This window comes from Perognathus longimembris, chromosome 4 (assembly GCF_023159225.1).
Source record: "Perognathus longimembris pacificus isolate PPM17 chromosome 4, ASM2315922v1, whole genome shotgun sequence".
Classification (NCBI taxonomy): domain Eukaryota; kingdom Metazoa; phylum Chordata; class Mammalia; order Rodentia; family Heteromyidae; genus Perognathus; species Perognathus longimembris.
In genome coordinates this window covers 38,983,021-39,001,913 of record NC_063164.1, presented here as the reverse complement: position 1 = coordinate 39,001,913, position 18,893 = coordinate 38,983,021, and the positions used below count along the sequence as shown (strand labels likewise).

Here is an 18,893-nt window from a genome sequence, read left to right as displayed (position 1 = left end):
GGAACTCTCATGTCTTACGCAAGTATAAAAATTTTGAATTACATGAGTTATTTCTTGTTCATCAAAAACTCACTGTCCTCTGTAAATCTGTGTCTTTTTAAACCCCTTTAAAAACCACAAATCTCTTCAAAACACCATTTATTAGTTGTACCTGATGGAAAACAAGTTAAAAGTCAGTTAAAAAATATTTGGATATCATAAGCAAAGGTTCTAGATTCGATTTCAGACATTGCTGAATCCAGGCATTCAGACACATATTTCTCTGAGCTAAAAACATTTCAAAGCAATAAACATATAGTCAATGCCAAGTCAAGAGACCAGGCAGTCTGTCCTCCCATTAATCAAGAAAAGTAGACATGAGTTACCTCTTTGTTTTTTTAGTTTTAGGATAAGACATTTATCTTATCTTTAACTGTGCCCATGTTTCCTTTCACAAGTGAATGTCAATGAACCAAAGAGAGAAAGAAGAGAAAAGGAAAGGAACAAAAAAAACAGAGTCAAAAAGATCTGCTTTTGGATGTTTTGAAGTATAGAATCTGTTGGAGATAAATAAACACATAAGGAAACTTTCTTGCAAAATTTTCTCCAAATTAAATTGAAATATTATTAAATGTCTGCCCTATATAAGAAAGAAAATTGACTTTGAAAACCTCTTCTGATCATCACAAAGATGGTTTGTATGTTGTTTGACAAAAAGTAGAAATGCTTTTTGGCCTGATTCATTTATCAATATTGATTTGATTTATTTGGCCTTATTGCATATTGAGTATCTAATGATACAAGTGTTAAATAAGCAGGTTGAAGCATCTAGTCATGTTGCAATAATACTAATAATGCTTTTCTTAAGTTTTTACTGTTGGGAAAAATGTGTTGGTAGAGGAATGATTTTCTTCTTTTTATTTCCTATGCAACTGCAAATTGCATGAGAATGTCTAATAAGTAAAAAAATGATAAAACTGAATACATGGTGTCAGTCTAAATTATTGAAAGTCATTTGAATTGGAAATTGGGATGTTATACTTTAAAGTAAAAATATGTTCAAAAGAGTAGCTTATAAGGCAGTCATATTTTGCAAGATTATTCAAATTCCTCTTTCTGTGAACAAATTTAATCATATCAGACGTAGAATAATAGCTCCAATTCAGAGTATATGTCATTTTCCTACAAGAAGAAAGACAGAACTCAGCATATGTTAGTTCTTGTTTTTGATGTGGGTATTGTTATGCCCTTCTTTATTCTGCCATATTGCATAAAAATATTCTACTCCTAAAACTATTTATTGAAGTAAGACTGGGCTTCATTCAGTGTAAGAAGAAAATAAAAGCTCTGGAAATGTTCCTTGAGAACATGCATTTAAGATTTTTTTTGTTTGTTTTAATAGTTTAGAACAGGATTTACTGAATAGTTTGGTTAATAGTCAATTATGTTATCTTCAATAATTTCTTTCTAAATTTTGGTAAGATCAATATTTGTTATAATATACATTGATAAATCTGTTTTTTCCTGAAAGAGAACTAATTTTACTATATTTTCCCCTCTCCATATCTGCTAAATCACTCTGGAAATCATGGTGTGGTTTCACAGTTATCTTTTGTTTGCATTCGTGTGTGTGTGTGTGTGTGTGTGTGTGTGTGTGTGTGTGTGTGTTTGTGAGAGAGAGAAAGGGAGAAAAAGAGAGAGAGAGAAAGAAAGAAAGAAAGAAAGAAAGAAAGAAAGAAAGAAAGAAAGAAAGAAAGAAAGAAAGAAAGAACACACCAGCCCCGGATCTTGACATCAGGGCCTAGGTGCTGTCTCTGAGCTTTTTGGTCTACCAGTTGAGCCACAGCTCCACTTCTGGTGTTTTGATCATTAATTGGCAATGAGAGTCACAGACTGTCCTGCCAGGATTGGCTTTGAAACCTGATACTTAGATCTCAGTCTCATGAGTACTAAGTATTACAGTTATAAGCCTCCAGCATCTGGATTTGTGGTAATCTTTTTGCTCTATGTTGTGTTGGAAATTTTCTGTCCCAATAACTAGACTTATTTCTAGAATTGAATGTATGTGGCCAAGAAGGCTTTGCATTCTGAGGAAAGATAAAATGAATTTTATATACTCTAAGATCCAATAATTGGTAAGGAAAGTCCATATGATTTCATTAAAAACAGCATCATTTGGTGGGCAAACATTCTTTACTAGTATACATATAAATTATCTATAAGTGACTTTATAATAAACTTTGTAATTTAATTAAAAAATTTCTGCCTTCTATGGTGTAATGTCTGGCTGATCTGCCTACAAACTTTCTCCTTTAGTGTTTCACATCATGACAACAATGCTTGCCTGGGCCAGATCCTGAGTTTCTTGCAAAGATGGGGAAAGTCCTGCTCAAGGACTATGAGCCTGGTTATATCATTTTTAAAAAAATAATTACTTTATTGTTATTACAGAGGTGATATACAGAAGGATTACAATTACATGAATCAGGCAATGAGTATATTTCCTTTCATACAGTGTCATCTGTTCCCTCATTTTCTAATAGTCCGTCCCTCCCATCTCCACCAAGTTGTATAGTTCAATTACATCAGTGTCCAGTGAGCACCATGAAAGGATAGACACATTTCTCTTTCACTGTTTCTAGGTTGCCTGTAGTTATTATCTGCCTGTATTTATATTTTGTATTGCTTTCAAGTGATGTTATAAATATCACAGTAAGCATTAGCAGGAAAAAATGTTCCTCACCCTGAAGGGATTGTTTGGCCACCAAAGACAAGTTTGCCAACCAAAGTAGATCAGAAGGATGGGGAATCAACACCTCTGGAGCCCTACTCTACCATTCATCAGGCTGCTGTGACCCACACTGTTGTTGCTAGCCTGGTGATGTTCTGTCTCCACGGACTTGTCTCACTTTTCTTATCTCCTTATTGATAATCTCCCAAATAAAGTTCTTGTAGCTAAATGGTTATTCAGAATTTGCCTCTGGAGCAACTTATACTAAAATCTCAGCTTTATATCTAAAGTTATGTTAGAATATGTAAAAAAGTGGCCATATCCCATAGAGAAATCAGTTTCTACAGAAAATTATGCCTAAAGTGAAAAAGTAGAGTTTTCAGATTGTTAAGATGACTGAGATGCAAGCACTGAAGAAGGAATTAATAATTAGATATCTGTCTGTCTTTGAAGAAAATAAAAAAAAGTTCACGGGGCATCACTAATATCTGTGTCAAAGTATTTGTTTCAATCTTTTGAAGACAGAACTAAAATTATGTGTTACCTCTCTTAAAAATGGTTTTGGTGAGAATGGACTGTATTATAATATTTCCTAGTATGAGCTGAATTAATGTTAGAAATAATAATTTGAAATGCATAGTTTAAGGGAAGATAATTTGTGCTGTTGTTTTTATCTGAAAAGACACCTGCATTTCTTTGTTGAAAAAAGGTTTAAGTCTTAACTAACAGTTCGATTATCATACTTATAGCACAAAAACAAAGGAAATTGAATGAAGATGAAAAAAAAAAAGAAAAACACCAGTATTTTCTAATATCCAGCTAGATTGCTGCATAGTGGTAAATAGTAGAAATGCAAAATAAGAACTCTTTTATCAGAGCAATCTAACTCATTTCTCAATCAAAAATTCATATTTTATTATTTTCATAAGAAATGTAAAAAGAATTTCAGAAGCAACCTTTCAGTTTTCACATAACCGTACATTTTGTTTAAATGTACTAAGTAAAATTTTAATTGTATTTGTAGATATACGTGATTTCATCTGATACACCTAAGAGGAAATTTGACAGGAGACTGTTCTGGTGCAGCTGTATGATTGAAGCTGTGTGGAGCTGAGTGTCTTTGCATTTTTTTCCACCCTATTTGTGCAAACACAGGTAAGAATAAATGATTACTTTTATATTTCCAAGTGATTTGTCTTATACTGAGTAGTTAAGTTTTTATTTTGTTGTAAAAAATGGTAAATACAAAATCTAAAATAAAATTAAAGGCAGCAATGAATGCCATTCTTTGAAAAATAATTACTATGATCATTTTGTTGTATATCATTGCTTTGTTATTTCTTTTCCTTTACAAAAGTATTGATGCTAGTATATGAATTCTTTGATGATTTTCTTTATTTTTTTGTTGTTGTCTTCTTTGAAACTGAGTAGAAGTGTCACATTTCCACTGTTTTTATATATAGCACAAATGAGTTAAACATAGTTTTTTTATATTTAATATTCACTGACTATCCTGATAGAATGAGTGAAGTATATATACATGCCAGAAATACCATCATATAGTTCAATGACTGTGATGTTTATGGGCTTTTTAATTCTTAATGCTGAGTTTATTTGCTGAAGATGGGGATGAGATACAGTTTATATGAGTCAATTTTAAAACTGTTAAATCATTGATTAATATGATCAATATGTTTACTAATCATATTTTCTCATTCAATTGATTGTTAATTATATTTTCTCATTCATTGGTTCTCCATAAAAGCTAGTTTATATTGAGTGATACATTCAAAATTAAGAATCCTTTTTTGTGGTACTGCGACTTTTCCTCAGGGTTTCAGCAATGGTTTTTAGGTGGTTTTTTTTTTTTTTGCTCTAGACTAGCACACTACCCTTGAACCACAGCTGCATTTTGGTTTTTGATGGCTAGATCCTTAGATCCTTCTGAGTAGCTGGGATAACAGGTGTGGCTCATTGGCCCCTATAGCGATTTTAATTTTTTATTCTCTTTCTTAAATACACTCAATAAAGATGTTCCCTTATATAACGTGGTTGAGAAGAAAATGAATATATATCTGTCACTTATCTATTTCTAACTACCTTTGATTTTACCTTACCATTTCAAGTGCCATATTTGATAGCAAGTATTCATTCACTCAACTGTCATATCTTGTAGACTTAATTACACTACTTTTTTAATGAAAATTTGATAGTGCTTGTCATTCATTACAGTATCATGAAATATTACTGCAATAATTACACTACTTTTAACCACTGTGATTATTTAAGCAATGATAAGGATGATGATTGAGATTAGGGACAGAAAGGTACACAGATAGTTCGTTATAACTATCTTTCAATAAAATAAAATAAACACATTTCAGTAACTTAGATAGAGATAGAGTATATTAAGTGCCAAGAAAGAAGAAAAAGAACAGTTGCTGGTGATGAAACTTTAAAATTGGAATAGGGGCACTTCACAGTTAAAGAGAGAAGCTTTTCTTTGGGCAGTAAATCAAAATAGAGAATCCACTTGAAAAAAGATTCAAGGCTGGGAAAGTACAAAGGATTTTGAGGAAATTGAAAAAAACAGTGTGGGAGTAGTAGAATTGTGGGAAATAAGTTCTGCGATTTGGATGGTATACTTAGGCATTCCCATTTTATCATTATCTAGAGAGGAAAAATTGTGGGAGAACAAGATATTCAATGCTATCTTTTAATGACTTTATTGAGAATGTATACTTCTGAGTAATGGAAACAAAAGAGCATAACAAAATGCAGAATAATTTCCAGGCTTTCTTTTCCTTTCTTTATGTTCATCTCTTGCTGAAAACTTGGTATTTATTATGCAACAAACTGCCTACTGTAAGAGAGTCAAGAGATGAAGAAGATGTAATTTCTGCCCTGAGGATTTTGTAGTGTAGCCCCTAAAACAGTTGTGATGTACTAGTGAATGTCACCCTGTCACTGCAAAACAGAATCACATTCAAGGAACAACTCGTGGGTATTTGTGTTTGCTACTCCATGGGTGTTATAAGTGCTACAGCACCAATACCATTTCCCCTAAGACATCAAGGTTATGCAAAAAAATAGTGTTTTGAAACTTAAATTTCTTCTTTGGAATGAAAATCAGAAGCAATGGAACTTTACCAAAGGTGAGAGAAATGGAAGTAAAAAAAGTTGTGATGGATGACATTTAGATAGATGACATTTGGAGTGTGGGAGGTGAAGGAAAGAATCATTCTTTTTTTTTTTTTTTGGCCAGTCCTGGGCCTTGGACTCAGGGCCTGAGCACTGTCCCTGGCTTCTTCCCGCTCAAGGCTAGCACTCTGCCACTTGAGCCACAGCGCCGCTTCTGGCCGTTTTCTGCATATGTGGTGCTGGGGAATCGAACCTAGGGCCTCGTGTATCCGAGGCGGGCACTCTTGCCACTAGGCTATATCCCCAGCCCGAAAGAATCATTCTGCATAGGTAAGGGAGGCATGTTTATGGCATTAATGGGAATGGGAGAAATAAAAAAAATGAAACTTGTGTTTGTAAAATTAGTCTAGTTTTGAACATCAAGGATATCTGTCTGTCATCTGTTTGTTAGTGATGGGGTTTGAACTGAGGGCCTTGTATGCATCAGGGAAATACTCAACTGCTTGATCCACATGTCCCGTATTCTGCCTTCTTTCATTTGTGTTTTACGCCTTCTTTTTCTAGAGCAGAAGTTCTTTAATTCCATTGTATTTCCCAATGTATGTGAGGGTTCATTTAATTATTAAAATGATTTGAGTTACTTAAATAAAAAAGATACCTATAATATCTGTAAGGATAATTTATAGGAAACAAAGCATTAACTATAAAGATATATGCAACTGTTATATTCTTCATTTGACTTTAGCTTTCTAGTCATCAGTCATTGCAGTAGTGAAATTTTATTCTTATCCTGAAAGCTTAGATAAATTGATTATTCCTAGTGTGATGAATGGAAGGTGTTTGTATTATCTTTGGTACTTGATATATTGTATCGTTGAAAGGAAAAGGAATTTTGTTAATATACAACTGTGAATAGATAGGTTTGCAGAAGTTCCTAATTTTTTCTTGCTTTTGGAATCTAGACAGGATTTTTCTTTACATACCTAAACACCATGTGCATTTGCCTCTCCTAACATTCAGTGTACATTTATCTATCACCTTCTGATGCGGTAAAGTCGTTGAGTACTGAGCCTTCATTCACAAGTACAGATAGAAGTTTAAATCTAAGTGAAACATACCATGATGTTTTTAAAGAGATTACTCAGTATGCGCATTTGAGTCCATTTCCAGGTATTAATTGTCCTAATGTTAACAGCCTAGTCATTTTTGTTTACTTGCCCCACGCCACGTGCTATCAGGCCTCCAACAGAACCTGTTTTGTATTCTTTTCATGTTTGTGTTCCAAATGTCTACATTGTCTTCTCAAGTGTAGTGAGTTCCAGGTTGGCTTCAATAAGGAAACACTTCACTCTTTACACTAAGTACTTATGAATGTGAACTTACTTGGAAACAGCACATTGCACATACAATTAAGTATTTTTAGATGTGGTCATCCAGGTTTCTGAATAAACCAAATCTAGTGATAAATATTCTTCACAGATATACAGAGGAAGAGACTCTTAGTACAGAAGTCTGGGACTTCTGAGGTCCCTTCTATCACATTGCTACATGCCATCAAGGAGCCGCCATAAGTGGGAACAGCACAGAACAAACTCTCTATAGTTTACTGAAGAAGTACAGCTTTCCTACTACCTTTACTTTTTTGATATCTTTTTAAACACATTCATGAACTTTACAAAGTATTAGCAAAATGTCTGAAGAAGTCGATAATCTTTCAAGTAGTGAGGAGAAACATAAAGGATAATAAAGTGTGATGGAATGTTAAGAAAGAAGCACAAAGAGCTAGAAATGTGTTTTCTGTCTTTTCAGTTGCAATGCACTAGAAATAACAGAACTGATCTCTGAGGACAGACTCTGGGGAAATCCCTCAGTGAGGAACAAATTCAGATCATAATCAAAGATGTATCGTACTTTATCTGCCCTTATGTATAAAAAGGTATAAAAGAAAAGCACTGAAGAAATTGAAGAAGAGTGAGTTTTGTTTCATTGACCTTTTGAAATTTATATTTAGCTGTGTAAAATGTACTTCTATTTTAACTGAGATATTCAAATTGATCTTTATGATAAAATATTAATATTGGTTTACATTTAAAGTGGTTTAAAAGAAAAAGTGTTCTGAATGTTTATGTACTATGTTGTGCCTTCATAAGTTAATTGCTAGCTGAATGAAATAATGAATCTGGCAAGTAGCTCTTCATTAGATATGCAAAGTAAAAATTAGTTTGGTTTAAGCTAATTATTGATGCCATGATGGTATCATTTATTATATGAAAGTCTTGACTTAGTAAAATGTTAATGTTCCTCATAAAATGGTTTAATTTACTTTTGGAACATAATTTGCATTGAAAAATTTTAGTTCAGCCACAACTTCAATAGTATTTAATGGATGAAATTTTATATTTACATTTATGAATAGTAAAATAAATGAAGGAGAAGAGTAGGGCTTATGTTAATATGTGCAGTACATGCAGAAATGAAAGTGGCTATCAGAATAAATGACAGCTCATGAATTCTCAGTTGTGTAGGTCATTAGTTAAGTGGCCTAAGCTAATCTATAGTAGAAACTTCTTGATCTGGTGGCCATCTGTGAAGCAACTATTTCTCTAAGCAGTTTGTACTGTGGACCAATTACATGCACATTTGAATAGTATAATTACTGTTCTTTAGATTGTGGAGTAGCAAAAATTCATTCTGGGTATTTAAACAAGAAAAAAGGCATTTTTCCAAAAAGATGTGGGGGTCACTGAAAAAATTGGAGCATAAATGGATGAAAGAGTTCTCAGAAAAGATGAGGACCAAACTGTTCCTGGGGATCTAGAGAACTGGGAGCAGAAAGAGCACAGAGCTGAAGGACCAATGTGTCCGTCCTTCTTGCCATCTCCTTCTTGATGTGTCTTTTTGGTGTCATACACATTCACAAAAGAAGTCCTCTTGATTGAGTTTCAGTTACTTGTTCTCTGCCAGTTACCACAGCACTTGATTAACAGCTACCCCAACATGGTCTGCTCTTGAGGATTTCCCAGGGGAACTTCAAAGTTCTAAGATCAGCATTGGAGTGGATGTGTTGCCAGTGAAAACAATATAAATTGTTAGGCCCCTTCTTCAGAAGTGAAGTTTAATAGCCATTGAATTATCGTGGTAGTAAGATCTCAAGTAATCAGCAAAACACCTCAGTAATAGTGTTGTTCAGATATCAAGCAGCATCAACCATCATGAAAAATCCACTTGCTCTTACTTTATTAGTTAGTTATTATATACTGATTGTCATACTGGCAATAGGCAGAAAACTGTAATCAACAGAATTAGTCTTTGTACTTTAAGCATCTTATAGTTGAGTGAGAGTAAGTCTTGAATGACTAGTATATTAGTTATCCTAGGGCTACTGTTATGAAGAGCCACAAATTAGGTGATTTAAACAAAAAGACATTTTCTAACATTATAAAAGCAACAAGGGAAATCACGATGTCAGCAGGCCCACTCTCCCTCCAAGGGCTGCAGGAGAAGTTCATTCTTAGTGTCTTCCAGTTTCTGATAATGCCTGGTATTTCTTGCCTTGAGGCAGAATCACTCTACTTTTGGATGGCCGCATTCTCTATTCTTTCTTTTATAAATACACCTGTCCTGAATTCAGAATGATTTTCTTAAAAAAAAAAAAAAAAAAAAAAAAAAAAAACTCGGGCTGGGGATATAGCCTAGCGGCAAGAGTGCCTGCCTCGGATACACGAGGCCCTAAGTTCGATTCCCCAGCACCACATATACAGAAAAACGGCCAGAAGCGGCGCTGTGGCTCAAGTGGCAGAGTGCTAGCCTTGAGCGGGAAGAAGCCAGGGACAGTGCTCAGGCCCTGAGTCCAAGGCCCAGGACTGGCAAAAAAAAAACAAAAACAAAAACAAAAAAAACTCAAGCTCCTGAGCTATTTACATCTGCAAAGAACCTGTTTCCAAATGAGATCATGTTCCAAGGTTTAGAATGTTTGAACTTGGGATGTGGGATTGGACATTACTTAATTAACCTGTAGGATGTACACAATACCTGGGAGTTTCTATCAACCTCAAGAATAGATTGAGATGGGAGGGGAAGGTGGGGCAGAAAAAAGGTAGGACAAGGATGAACAAGTACAGTAGTGGTATTCAATAGGTAGTTTGTGGAAAGTGAACTGCACTTGTGGGTGGGAGCAGGAAGGAAAAACTGGGAGAGAAAGAAGGAAGGACTGACAAGGTTCAAAAAGAAATGTACTGATTACCTGACTTATGTAACTATAGCCCTTCTGCACATCACATCTACAAAACAATAAAATGTATTTAAAAATACATAGAGAGAAACCATAATGGAGAAGACTCAACAGAGCAAATAATAAGAAAACATCTGAAGGAAAGTTGACATTATTCTTAATGTAGGCAGTTGCCACTGGAAAGAATTCAGCGGGTGAAAGACCTATAAGCAGGTTTGTGTTTTACATAAATTCCCTTTAGTGCCATGTGGAAGTACTTGTGGAAGTAATTTGAGTAATACTGGAGAAAGAAAAACCAGCTAGGAAATTCTGTTGGGTGGTAAATGATGGTGATTTGGAAAAGGAAATAAAATTTGGATTCGATGACATGGAGTGAATTAAAGGCAGAGGGTGACAACAGGAATCACCCGGAAAGCTTTGGTTGCTAGATACTGCATCTATATAGATGGTAGCTGTAGGCTCTGAGATTGGAGGTGTGTGTGTGTGCGCGTGTGCGTGCTTGTGTGTGTGTGTGTGTGTGTGTGTGTGTGTGTACAAGAGAGAAGGAGGGAGAGAAAAGGAATGTCAGAATTCTAAGTCTGTTTAGCACTGCTATGGTTAAGTAAGGAAGTCTTAGAATATACTTGATGATACATGAAATTGAAGCAGAAACAACTCCTTTTGGAACAATTCTTCATATATAGAATAATCATAGAATGCTATGAAGAATTTAAAAATGATATCCTGAAGAAATTTTTAGTGGTATAGAAAATAACCATTACCAAATGGGAAGTTAAGTGAAAAGGAAAAGTAGGATATGACTGTATGTAACGTAAAATCTCAATGCTGTACCTTGGGCTGCTTTTAGTAAGAAATACTAAAAGCAAATGGACTTCTATATTACCAGACTTATTCCTGGGTGATCTTGATTGTCTTTTTGTCATTGTTTTTTCCTTTTATAGTGCTGAGTGAGCATAGACTACTTTTGTATATACAGGTTGAAGAGTAGATTTTAACACACAAATTACATTATGTGTATCTTCAAATAGAAAATTATCCATCAAGTTTTACAAATATGTAATTATTTTCAAAAGTGTAAGAGGAAATAAGATTGTACTTATATCACCTTCACCGGGTACAAAGCAATCCTGAAATATACATGTGGATGCAGATAGCCTATTCGTAGGTTAAGTAGGCATTTGATAAGTCAGGGGGAATGTTACTTTTGGACATAAAGTGAAAAAGCAATGTAGATTGGAGTATTTTTCATTTGATTTTGGGAAAACTGTATCAATGAATGGGAGAAATTTAATGGAACAGAAATAAATCATTTTATATAAGTCATCATTAGGGTGCCACATTGCCTTATGTAAGGTGATTAGACATAACATTCCTGTGCAGATTTTACTAATTTGTGCATGACTTAAGTAGTATTTGGATTTCTGGAATGCAAAATTAGATTTTAATATTAAATATACTTTACAAACTCATGATTTTGGCTGTGAAAGAAGAGAATATATTTATATGTTCTTCTATCCCCCAACTTAAGTTCAAAATATTAAGCTGGAATTACATTAATCACATGCTAGAAATTATTTGCTCTGATAATTCATAAGAAATAGGAATTATGATAATTAGAGTAGAAAAAACAATGAGATATAATTTAAGATTTTGGGGGAGGGAGGGATGGGAGATTGATATTTTGTTTTTCAAAGTCAGTTTATACCCATATCTCACTTAACTTGACTATGTTAAGAAATGATTTGTCCTATCTAAAATTTTGAATAATTATCAGAAATCTGGAATTCTCTAGATAATACTGTTCTACTTGTTGTTTGTATGTATGTATGTATGTATGTATGTATGTATGTTATTTATTTATTTATTTATTTATTTATTTATTTATTTTTGTATGTAGTGTGGGGGCCTGAACTCTGGGCCTTGTCACTGAGCTCCTTTTGCTCAAGGTTAGTACTCTACCACTTGAGCCACAGTGCTACTTTTGGCTTTTTCTGAGTAGTTTATTGGAGGTAAGAGTTTTACAGACTTTGCTGCACGGGCTGGCTTTGAACTGCTATCCTCTGTCTGAGCCTCCAGAGTAATGAGGATTACAGGAAGAGCCACAGGCACATGGCTATATGTTTATTTTATTCCCATTCCTTGAGTACAATTTTTCTAAACTCCTGAGTAAGCTTCAAAGGATAAGATATTTAGCAATAACAACAACAACCAAAACTGTCATATTGAAAGTTTCTTTACAGATAAACACAATTCTCATAAAGTAATTTGGAAGTAGGAAAATTAGATTATAGATGAAAAAACTTAGGAACGCATAGTTAACATTGTTTGAGGTCAGATGACAATGGATTTTTTATTCTATCTATTACACTACTTCATGAGGAAGATTTGGAGTACCAAAGAAAATACTTCAATCAAAAACATGTCAAGCACCTAGTTAGTATTCTCTTGTCATCTTATAAAATGAGCTGCCATTCAGCTCTATGGTAGACATGTAATGTATTTCATCTTCTCCCACTCTAAATTCTTCCTCCCCCATCATATTTTATTCATCTCAGGTTCCTGGTTTCTCCTTTCCTACCTAATATTCAGCTTAAAAGTCTTATATACATGTTTTCTAGCATGTTCTATTATAGAGAGATTCAAAGGTAAATCTCTTATGTAAATAAAAAAGATGAAAACATCTTTATTTTCTTGCTTCTAATTTATCTGACTTTAACAAAAAATGGAAAATTAAAAAAATATTTCAGGATGATGAAATTATTTAAAGAAATTTTGGCATCTCCTTTTGTAAATGATACTATACTTAACATTGTTATATTTTTGAGAAGAAATTTGCATTTTTTTGGTTCTTTTGATAAGCTAGGCACAATAGTTATATACCTCAAATCCCTGAGTAGATCAGAAAAGTAATGTGTTTATATAATTTGATTTAGGACTAGGTTGACAAAAGGATTTTTAGAAAGCCAAAAAATGTGAGAAATATAAGAAAGAGGTAGTGATACATTTGAAAATGGAAGCCACGACTTGATATGTGCCCAAGAAGTGCTGTTATTCAGAGATTGGGTGTGACTTCAGAATCACATACTAGCTAGATGCAAGCAAGGTTCCAGATTCATGGAAAAAGCCACAAAGAGTAGGGTTAGGAGGAAGGAGAATGGTGAACGTGTGATATTGATCAAGATGCATTGTATTCATAAACTGCCTTGTTGAACTTCAACTCCTTTGTACAACTAAAGATAATAAATATGTGTTAAACCAAAAATGCTACCAGTCCAAAGATAAGTAATCACTTGCTTAGTTGGCATGTAGGCGAGTGTTAATCAAGTACATAAACCTCCACAGCCCACATTCATTGTTTTATGTTCCAGAGAGTGAGTACATGAAGTTTTCTTAAAGAAAGATCCAATGTGTTTAGTTAACAATGGTACAAGGAGTAGAGAACTCATTTCCAGGAGATAAAATACAAAAATACAAAACTTTCCCTTTGTTCAGTGTGTTTCACAGACATAGAGGTATTCTTTTAACACCAATAGCCACTTGTATAGCTTTAAAAAATAATTTAAATTTCCCAAAATATTTGTCTTTCCTGGTAGCATGTATCACTGAGGTATATGTTATCTCAAAATTTTTTAATTAATATTCTAATGTCAGCCACAACTAAATTTGTAGTTAATGTCATTTAAATAAGAGATTGATGCATGTATTTGTTACTCATTTTAATGTAGTAGTATTTTTTGAGGGAGAGAAACTTGCCCCTGTTTATGTTTCTTTCAGATTTTCTAATTATCTGATGCAAAGTAAAAGGAATATGTAATTTAAAATTGAATACATTCATATAGTCATTGCATATAATTAAATTGTCAAAATCAATTTAGGGACTTATGCCATAGTAAACATGTATCTCTGTATTGATTAAAAGATGTTTTTATTTCAATTTGCTTGTTAAAAATGAAACTTAATGCCTGACATTGTTGGCTTATTAGTCTGTTATCGGAGCTCCTAACAGGTAGAGATCAGGAAGATGTTTTCCAGTGTTAACCAAGGCACTGAAGACCACCCATGACCCCATCTCAACAGGGAAAAGTTGGTGTGGTTCTTTATACATGTCATCCCACCTAAATATTAAGCTGAAATAGTAAGAACAATTCCAGGCCATTTTTTTTTTTTTTTTGCAAAAAGCTCGAAAGATATGAACACATAAGATGATGCTAAGTGAAATGAACTCCATGTTATGGAAATGAGTGGTTTTTTTCACTGTTGTAATTATTTTCAACATGCCATGTGAAACCATAGCTTTTTTTTGTTGTTGCTGTTCCTCTTATATCCCCTTCCTGTGATTGTGCCCCTGCTATCATTGTATCTCATCTGAGTACCTTGGATACTGTATATACTTATATTGCAAAGGGGGAAGGGAAGGGGAATACCAAAATCGAGGAACAAAGGGTAAAGACAAATGACTCCAAAAGCAATACTTACAAAACCATTTGGTGTAAACAAACTGAACAACTCAAACTCATGGGGGGGGGGTGGAGAGTGAAAGGGGGAGGAAGGGAATGAGGAAAGAGGTAACAAGTTGTACCACTGCCTTACATATGAAACTGTAACCCTTCTGTACATCACTTTGACAATAAATACATAATTATTTGGGAAAAAAATCCCATCTGAACAGAAAAAGCTTCTTGTGGTGGTACTCACCTGTTTTCTCAGCTATAATAGGAAGTATAAACAGGCAGATTTTGGTCTAAGCTGGTCCTGAGCAAAAGTAATACCCTTTCACAAAAAAAAAAAAAAAAAAAAAAAGGATTTCAGCTGTGGCTCAAGTGGTAGAGTTCCTACCCAGCAAGTAAGAAATAACTGAATTCAAACCCCACACTGCTAAAGGAAAGAAAGATACTTATTTTAATCACTTGGCAGAGGAACCAGTGAGGAGTGTGCATGTGAATTGGGGGAGGGGCTGTGATGACAGGATACAGGATAACATCAGGACTGAATATGATGGAATTATAATGTATGAATTCATAAAAATAAGTCATAATAAAATCTGCCCACAAATATTGGCAAGAAAGTTAACAACATTGGAAGTTGAGAGAGGAAGGATAGAAATAAATAAAAGATTGGATATCGTTAAAGCACATTACGTTTAAGTATGGAAACATCTCACTGAGTACAGTTGTTAGGCACACTAATAATAATTGAAAAATCACATTGCTACAGGTTTGTGAGGCATAAGTGATTCCTTAGTTGATCAGCTGCTTTTTATGTACTCCTAACTTGTGACTCATTTTTGATATGTTCAATCACAGTCTGTGCTGCTGAATTTTTTTGTCACATTTTTCTACACAGAGCTCCACAGGAATGCATTTTCATTGGATTATTGACTGCAGCTGTGTAACCAATTGGCAAATCATTTTTATGACTTGTTAATATGATTTTAGCCAGCAGGCACTTTTTTTCTCTTCAGTAATCCACTCTGAGAAAAAATGTGTATGTGTTTTAGATCTTAATTTAGCAAGAATAAAATAAAGGATTTGGAAGATAACATTCTTATCCTCCCAGCATACTCTAAAGAATGCAGAGGCTGGAAAGACTAGCACATTTGTGGCTGGCCAATTCCGTTGAGAACTCAACAGTCTTAATCAGGAAATGAGATTTTTGTATGAGATCGCAGGCTTCCTATTTTGTTTCACTAAAAAACTAGACTATAGGGGGTGGGGATATAGCCTAGTGGCAAGAGTGCCTGCCTCCGATACACGAGGCCCTAGGTTCGATTCCCCAGCACCACATATACAGAAAACGGCCAGAAGCGGCGCTGTGGCTCAAGTGGCAGAGTGCTAGCCTTGAGCGGGAAGAAGCCAGGGACAGTGCTCAGGCCCTGAGTCCAAGGCCCAGGACTGGCCAAAAAAAAACCAACAACAACAACAAAAAAAACTAGACTATAGAGATCCTTCACATTTTGGTTAATTCCTACATATTTTATTTTATTGTGGTTATTGCAAATGGAGTCTCTTTCCTGATTTCAGTCTCAGTCTTCTTGGCATACAGAAAAAGCTACTAATTATTATGGATTGATTTTATACCCTGCTACTTTACCAAGATTTTGAATTAGCTGTTGGAGCTTGGAGGAAGAATTTATAGGCTTCCGTAAGTACAGAATTGTCATCTGTGAAAAGGGGTGGTTTTACTTCTTTTTTTCCCTATTCATATCCCTTTCTTGTTTTTCTCTTGCCTTATTGATTTCACGAGGAATTCCAGTACCATATTCAAGAAGACAGGAGAGAGTGGAATTCTCTTCTTGTTCCTGATTTTAGAAGACATGCTTTTAGCTTTTTACCATTAAGTACAACGTTGGCTGTAAGACTGTCATATACAGCCTTTATTACATTGAATAATGTTCCATGTATTCCTAGCTTCATCAGAGCTTTTTTCATAAAGGCATGTTGTATCGTAGAAGTTTTTTTTTTTTTTTTTCTTCTGCATCTATTGGGCTAGAATTCTAATCCAACAGTTCTACTCCCTGGAATTTACTCAAAAGATTACAACCAAGATATACCCAAGCTGGTCACAACCATGTTATCTTAAGTGAGCAAGTCAGGCCCAGAGAGACAGAGAATGCATATTTTCCGTTGAAATGAACTCCAAGCTATGGAAATAGGTGGCTTATCACTGTTGTTTTTATTTTCAATGTACCATGCGAAATTATGCCTGTTTCTTTTGTCTTTCTTCCCCATTAACCCTTATCTCTCTATAACCTAATTCAATACACTGGATATTGTATATATGTTTATTGAAAGTAGGGAATGGAAGGAGGACATTAAAATGGAGAGACAAAGGGGAAAAGGTGAGCCAATGCAATAGCAATATGCTGTAACCCAACTGTACAACAAGGGGGGGGGAGAATTTGAGACAGGAGGAGGGGGAAAATTGAGGGAGGAGGTAACAAGTTGAATAAGAAATGTACTCATTGCCTTATGTATGAAACTGTAACTCCTCTGTACATCACTTTTGACAATACAAAAAAAGTAAAAAAGTCTAAAGACTGCAAAACTATAAAAAAAAAAAGGTGGGACTAGATTTAGCATATAAACTTGTAAGTAAGTATGTTGGTTAGTATGCAAGTGGATACAAATGAATATATGTATAATACAAATGAGATAAAGTAGATTCAAGAGAGAACTCAAAAATGTAACTCCTTAGAAAGGCAAAGGCAAAGTTCAGCAACATAAAGCACCAGGAATATCATACCTGATAGGAATTTGGTGAGATTTGGGGACAAAGAGGACATAAAGAGGAAAAGATGGGGAAAATACAGTCAAGGATCCAATTTATATCCTACAAAATTAAGAAGAGTGAGGGAAGGGGTATGTTGGAAGGGACAGATAAAAATGTTAAAAGGGGTGGTACTGATCAAGGTATATTGTATTCATAAACTCCTTTGTTAAATGGCAACTCTGTTGAACAACTACTTAAAGATTAAAAAAAGAAAAAAAATACAATTGTGAGAGTTGACTTCAATTTCTATTATTGATTATGTGTAAATGTTAAAATTAAACAATAACAAGAATTTTCCCATTGTCTTCAAAGATGCAAATTCAAAACAACTAGAGTGATTTATATTACTTAAGTGTACTTAATCTACATGACTTTTTGGGGGGAGGAGCAGTCTCAGGGCTTGAACTCAGGCCTGGGCACTGTTCCTGAGCTTCTTTTGCTCAAGGCTAGCATTTTACCACTTGAGCCACAGCACCACTTGTGGCTTTTTCTGGGTATATGGTACTGAGGAATAGAACCCAGGGCTTCATGCATGCTAGGCAAGCACTCTACCCCTAACCAACATACCTATTACCTACATGATTTTTTTTTTTTTTTTTGGTCACTCCTGGGGCTTGGACTCAGGGCCTGAGCACTGTCCCTGGCTTCTTTTTGCTCAAGGCTAGCACTCTGCCACTTGAGCCACAGCACCACTTCTGGCCATTTTCTATATATGTGGTGCTGTGGAATTGAACCCAGGAAACTCTTGCCACTAGGCCATATCCCCAACTCCCCCTACATGATTTTTTAAAACTATCAAATGGGATTCTAAGAATGACTAGCTGGTATCTGAGCACTTCTGTCAACGTCTATCTAGCTGTAATTATGGCTTTATGGAGTAAGAGTGTAGCAAGGGCAAATATGTCTTCAACTGGGATAAATCTTCTGGCATTAGAATTAAGTCTAAATAATCACTAAAAATACAATTCTAAGGCTTTTGCACAGTTCAATGGGTTCATTTTAGTCCCAGAATTAGTTTGCAAATAACTAGCATTCTTTGCTGTGATCTTTACTTTGATCCTAGTAATTTTCTCCATGGAGTCCTTTGGATTATTTGATTAGAGTATGGAGTAATATAGGGAAATTGAGTATTTCACAGATAAAAGTAAGAATATTTTAGAAGCTTATACAGTATAGAATCAAGTTTACCAAGGTTTCTCTATCTCAGGGCTATGGAGAATGATCTCTAATGAAATCTATTTTATCTAAGCTATAAAGCAAGTTTATCTTCCAAGACTTCAGGGCTATACATATCTGTCTGTGAAATGTAGCTGAAGACACTGAAAAAGTTTATTGGTAATTCCTAGGGGATAGTTTTTTGAAGAGTTGCATGATAATTTGAAGAATGTGACACTTATTCTGCTGCCCCAGAAAATTTCAAAGTAAAATAAGTTTGGAGAAAATGTTAATATCTGTTGAAATCCTATCGCAGTGTAGAGCAAACCAGTAGGGAAAACATGGTTGCAATAGGAAAAATAAAGAAGAACCTGGAGTAGGCCTTTA

At 34.6% G+C, this 18,893-nt stretch overlaps 1 protein-coding gene across 8 annotated transcripts in view; it reads left to right on the top strand.

The window, feature by feature from the left end:
* Nucleotides 1–18,893, top strand: part of Gulp1 (GULP PTB domain containing engulfment adaptor 1) — a 216,083-nt gene that overhangs the window by 70,894 nt on the left and 126,296 nt on the right. For 6 of the 8 annotated variants that reach the window (XM_048345117.1, XM_048345114.1, XM_048345110.1 and 3 more), the window contains exon 2: nt 3,735–3,865. The exons of the other annotated variants lie outside the window; for them this stretch is intronic. The gene's annotated coding sequence lies outside the window, so the exon portion shown is untranslated. The remainder of the gene's footprint in view (nt 1–3,734; nt 3,866–18,893) is intronic. 8 annotated transcript variants of the gene reach the window in all.